Below are 6,768 nucleotides of genomic sequence, written 5' to 3' on the forward strand. Positions count from 1 at the left end.
GCAACAACAACACACAAAGAAGTATACGCTTATTACAGTAATTATGATATTAGCTCTCCACTGTAAACTTTAAAAAAAAAATACAAGTGTTCTTATAATACAAAACAGTGGTACAATAAAAATAATGAAATGAAATAATGAAAATTCATTTTTGTGCTACATTTAAGCTGGATGTGCTGGAATACAGTCTATGACAAATTTATAAATAAACTTGTAGCGTAAAAAATTAGAAATCTGAAAATGACTATTATTCCTGCTTCTGATTTTGATTGGAACAGCTTAGAGTTCAATTCAAATAGTCTAAAATCTGAGAACAAAGCTTAAGTGTGACAACAGATAAGAGTGTGACAGAATCTGGAATGATGGATGTGATTTATCTAATCTGGTTAACAGTTATTATGGTTGCTCTGACATTTGTGCTCAGTCCTGCGACCCCACACATGATCAGAGATTAATGATCATGTTAGCAGTTCTCATTTTGACCTGTCGCAGACATAGTGAGGGAATCTTACTCTAATTGTTCACAGCAGAATCACCTGATAAAATAGATGAAAATACAGAGAGCAATGAGGCTCGAGACATAACGTATGATGTCAGGACTGGCTGTGTGGCCAGCAGAGAAACATGAGGGATAAACTAAAAGGCTGTTTTGTTTAACTGAAACAATGTAAAAAAAATAACGTGAGTCAATAAAGAAGGAAAACCAAACCTACAAATGAACAGGGAAAACATATTGCAAGAGCACATAACCAATAGGCAGGATGCTACAGGGGCAAGGGGTAGATTGAGATAATATATTCACAGAGGATAACAAGGGTACAGGCAACAGGTGGGAGGACAGCTGAAAGCACTCACAGATAATCTTTCAGGGGAAGTGGAAATGAATACAAAACACAAGAGACAATATTATTAAAATAAAACAGGAAATGACTAACAGTGACCTGGTCCCAGACACATGAACTTAAATACAAAAGATTATAAGTTTGCAAATGTTTGTGTTACCTGCGTGACATTTTTTCACTTATGCCAAAGTCAAAATATTGTAACTCTTGGAAATGTGGATTTGTTTCTATTCATTATTACTGCTAAATACGAATCTGAATAACAGGCTATTGAACTGGAATTGTGCATAATCATACCAAGTATGACATTTGACATAATTACAATGTAGATTCAGCATTCAGAATATATTTTATTGTATATGTATCAAAAGGTACCAAAAATGACATTTGGCCAAAAATGAAGCTTGCGTACAAAATAAATTATTTCAGTTAAATTATTAAGATATATTTTTGACTTGTCAGTGTCATTTGAAGATTAACAGCCTGGATAACAACATATGCACCTATTATGTGTGTGTGTGTGTGAGTGAGAGAGAGTGAATGGTTTGCTCTTTGGAGCACTTTAAAAAGTCCCGTGCTGATTATATGACACTGAATTCTTGACTTTGCTAACTTTGTTACATCAAAAAAGTACTTTTTCTATCCAAACTTTTACAGTAAACATACCATGTAATACAAATGGAATAGGGATGCTTTTGAAATAAACACACAACTGCATTCATCGAAGATCAAATTTACTTTCTGATTGCTTCCTTTCGCAGAATGGCTCAAGGGCATTGTAACATCTGTACAACAAAAAAGTTTCAAGGGAGTGAAATTATATTCTTTTTTAAACCTCTGCTGTCTGATAGAGTCACATATCATGAGGTCAACATTGTGAGCAGAAAGCCTGTTCATCCCTTCATCAGCCATTCTACTGAAAACAAGCATGGCATTTACAGGGACGACATTCACCCATGTCTACCCACATGTAATATTCTGATTTAGGGTAAGAAACAAACACTTTTTTCTTGCAAATCGTGTAAATGCTGTACGTGCTTTACACCTTTCTGATCTTCCTTTTACTCTGACTGAAACTGCAATATTTGTGACTCACTGAGCTGCAGTCAGGCTTTGCAAGACAAGAAAATGCAATACATACACTAAAATTATTATGTGATTGTAGTTTGAAAACTTGCTGTACAGAACCACTGGCAGTAACACGATTCTTAAACAACGCATTAGCAGAATTTCCCATTCTTCTTATTACAACCCAAATCTGATTAAAATTCCCTTTAAGCAACTGCAGATGAAGTTAGTCTTTGGTTTAGCACAAGAGAAAATTATGATGGATAACTTTATTGACAATAAACTTTCTAAACAGATAGCTGATACACAAAGCCCCCGTGCTGTTTATCTCAAGTGCTGTTCATACAAAGACATTTCTCATGTATTTCATTCAATTGGGCAGCCTTAAATCATCACTGAGAGGGGCCAAGTTTTAGCAGCCAAGTTTATAAAATAAACTATATCCAAGTTGAAAACAAGTAAAACTGAACTTTACAAACAGGGCAACATGAAACAGAACTGAAGGATGTTCAGAGGGTTAGTTTGTCCCCATAATATCACTGTATACACAGATGTTTTTGCCCTCCTTCATGAGATAAAAGCCTGTTCTTTCAGTGCCTCAAAGCTGCTGGCACCTCAGAGATGAGAAGATGGTGTCCACAGGCATTGATACACTGGTCATGGCAACTGTGACAAAACACTTCAAGTCGTCACATATTCTCATTCCACATTTAAACACAGAGTGGGTATCATCCATCATAATAATAATTTTGGTGTCTAAATCTAACCAAACAGCAAGTGTGAGCTAGGCAATCCCATCAGATGAGCTGAACTTAAAACCTCCTTTTTTCATTTGGGGACTTCTGATTTAGTTTGTTGAGACCGCTCCAAGGCACTTTACAAACCCACCTACTGTAAACCCCATTTCATGTTAATCATTTTATCCCTGATTTCAATGCCATGACTGTTATAATTAATGCCAACTCTCGATGTACGGGGAAGGAAAGGGATATGAACGTTGCAAAGATGCATCAAAAATGTTTTACGAACAGAAATAAATATCTAAATATGATAAAGCTGCAAATGCTAACAGTATTACATATTATTCATTACTGACATGCATTTCTTACATAAAAAACTATGTGTCATATAAATGGATGTGCAGGAAGTGCTGTTCATCATAAATTGTTATATTGTGTGTCATTATGAATTTGGGACCCCGAACATAAAGGAATGGTTTCGCTCTTTTCCCTTTATTGATTTATTTATTGATTGATTGATTCATAGCAGTGTCATTTTAGAAATCAAGCGTAAAAGAAGGGGTGGGAGCAGTTAACTTGGAATTCTGAAACATGACACTACAGTTTTATTTTACTTTAAGACAACAGTTTTCATTATTGATAACTGCAAAGGTACATGACAATATTACAAATATTTTTGCAGTTATTTTAGATTCATATGTTTACTGCTGTGAACTGCATAAAGGCCAACAAGGAGAAGTGTGGTTGGCAGTTTGAAAAAGTTCAAAACTTCTACAGGTGCTTCAGACTTATGCAAAGCACCTCCATAAAAAGGATAGATTATGGTCCTGGCTAAATGTCAAGAGCTTTGGGTGTCTAAAGTCATCCTGGATTGTTTGAAATGAAAGTAGTTGCCATTTTCTCCACTGTTTAGCAAGTGGATGATACTTTTTTAGATATTATTTCTGTATTTTATTTATTGTCTTTCCAAAATTACTACTACATGTTTCCTAATTACAGAACAAAATTGTGTATTCCTGGCTGCAAAATGCATCTATTATTTTTAGAGCCTCTGTTCTGACTCCAGTATTTATTCTATTATTGGCCTTTACAAAAAAACACCTTCCTCTGCTCTGCTCTGGTCTTCCTTTTGCTGGTCAAACACCATGCTTCAGAGATCTATCGAAAAACTTTTAACATAAAACATAAATGAAATATTGTCTGCCAGCATTTATTGAGATAAATGTTAGTTACAAGCTTCAGTGTTTTGCTAAAAATAGATGGGGGAGGCAAATGGGTGAAAAAATATGGAGAAACTCCTGTGGGGTATAGAAAAGGTCAGTAGCTGTTCATAACACACACACACACACACACACAGGGAAAGAATCTGTATACTTTATGCAAAACTGTCAAAATCAAGCAGCTCCTGCCCAAGTCCAACCTCATTCAGTCTGTTGGAGTTTCAATAAAATACGACCAAAATATGACCTGATGTCCGATGCAGTCTGGCACAAAGCTCCATCTGTGCTGGCAACACTGGCACAGGTATCAGAAGGGTACTGTTTAAAAAAGCATCAACCCTGCTTGTCCCATGTTCGCTTTACTTCTCCTTCCAGATTCATAATCTGCATCTTAGATATAAAAAAAACAAACAAACAAAAAACTACAGACATTATAACCAAGGACACTGGCTGCTTCTTATTTTTAGTATTACTAATTACATCTATATATGGAATTATATACAACTGAATCACTTTAAAGAAATTGCATACAAGATACGCTGAAACTGCCCCATTTACTCTTAAAAATGGTTACCAATGTAAAAAGCAAGTTACAACAATTACAATCAATAAACAATTGTAATTTCTACAAAGAGCACAATTTTAACCAACAGCAAAATATTGATGAAATATTAGCTGCTTTGAAATGAGTTCCTGCTAAATCAGAAAGGCTAGTTTTATACTGTTACAAAAAAGTATGATGAAAGAGAGACACAGGGGAAAGAGAAATAATTGGGAAAAGAACGAAGGGTATGATGGTGTGATTAACACAGCTAAGATTCTATGTCTTCCTCCTGTTACTGGACCCCATATACTTATGTGAGTCACTGAGACCTGTCACCCACACAGAAAAAGAGAAAACATATCACCTGATTACACACCTCTCTTACATCATCCTTCTTCCAGGTGCCTTCAAATGCCTTATTTCCTTTTCATCCTCTTCAACTGCACCACGTTCTTTTTCTCAGAAAAAAGGAGCCATACTAGCACTAACCCCAGCTAGTCTCCCGTCTTCTTGCACGTAAATGTTTTATAATTATCTATGAGTCTAAATAAGCATTTTTTAATTTTGAGCGTTATAAGGGGAAAGGCTTCATTAGACAAGACCGGCAACATCAGCATCCTGGCACCGACCAGCTAACTGGATAATGAAAAGAAAAACTTTTGATTTATGTAACACAGGAAAGAGTTTACATTTTATTGGAATATTATTGTTATAAGCTGAATAAAAACTCAATTACAAAAAAAAGTTTATTGTTGAATTTAATCCACCTTACAATACTTTTCCCATCCAAAATACTGATCCTGTCTGATTTTTCTTCTCTTTACTTGGTACAGTGATTGCTGGATGTCACATGCTGTCTCATTTCATATAAATGAAAGCATAAATAACCTAGGAACTGCAGTAAATTACAAAGAAATGGCATTCAGTGGGACTTTTAGAAACACATCACAGATTTGTGTCCAACTCCCACTCTTCTTGGTTTATGGCTCTTCTGCCTTAAGGCAGGAAGCTGGAATGATTTCCGAGGATACAGCATGATGGATGTAAGGGGTCATAGCACACGCAGGGGTTATCTGTAAGACAAGTGGGAACAGCAGAGAAAAATATATTACCTGTACATGTGCCCAAGCTCTGCTTAGATCTTTCATTCTGTCTCTCTGTGTCACCACTCTCCTCTCCTCTCAGGCTGAGTCAGATCTACTCGGCTATATCTCTGTTGTCTTTTATCCTTAGGACAGATTTTGGCTCATGGCCTCTCAGTCTGTAACCCACTGCTCACTGTCCTTAAAAATGGCTTGAGGCTATTGATGTACAACAACTGTTTCAATGTTAATGGATCTTTTTTATCAGTTAACTAATCCCTAGCATCTATGTTTATAAGTATAGAAGTATTGGCAAGGATTGTGTTTTGTTTCTAAGTTCTGATCTAAAAGTCTAAATCTCTTATTGCTCACTTGTTGAAACAAAAGTACAAAGAATCCTCAGACTGAAGAAATTAATCATGAACAGATAACTTTTAGCTGTTTTTCAGTGCTTGTAAATGTGGCTTTCCACAATGTCCAAATCCCTCTGTCTTTTCTTGCTTTTAGGAAGCTATTATGTATCACCACATGAAGAAGTGATGTCTTTTACTTATTTCATACAGTGATGAATGGCACCATTTAATTGAATGGAATCTAATGGCTTTCCTGTGGTTTGAAAAGCCAGATTGCTGTGTTTCAGGTCACAGTGAGAGAGCAAAAATAAATTAATAGAGGCAACCATCTTGAAGTCGAAAGGAATGCAACAGGGACAACGCCTGAGATGTGAAATAACTGTTTGTGTCTTGAAGAAACTGTCTACTGACAATTCAATCCAATCTTATTTTCTTTTTCAGCACAGTCTATATTTCTTTCTCACTGGCCGACGTGGTGTGTGTGTGAGAGTATATATATATATGATTATTCTGCCCAGTGTTAGCCAGTCTTAATGAGTAGCTGCTGTTAGCAGCCTTCGTATTTGTGCTGCCAGACAATCAAGAGGTGCTGTTGCGTCTTGTCAGGTTCAGGTGCTGTCTAGTGCTACATTTCACTGAGTCATTGTTTGATATTTACCTTTGCCTCAGACCAACCTGATGACCACTTGGACTGACTATATGAAAGCCTACGGCTCAATGCACCACACATGGATACTGGAGTGCTTGGAGGACAAGGCTAATAGTGCCTTAGTAACATTCATCATGAGCTGAATGTGACTGTGAAGACAACAATGGAGGCCAAGTCCAAGACAATCGCACAAGTCAGCATCAAGTATGGAATATACCAAGGTATTACACTGTCCCCACTGCTGTTCTGCATACGCCTTAACCCTCTATG

This window comes from Rhamphochromis longiceps, linkage group LG14 (assembly GCF_057381845.1).
Source record: "Rhamphochromis longiceps isolate RC_006_pf linkage group LG14, R_longiceps_female_GT1.1, whole genome shotgun sequence".
Taxonomy (NCBI): domain Eukaryota; kingdom Metazoa; phylum Chordata; class Actinopteri; order Cichliformes; family Cichlidae; genus Rhamphochromis; species Rhamphochromis longiceps.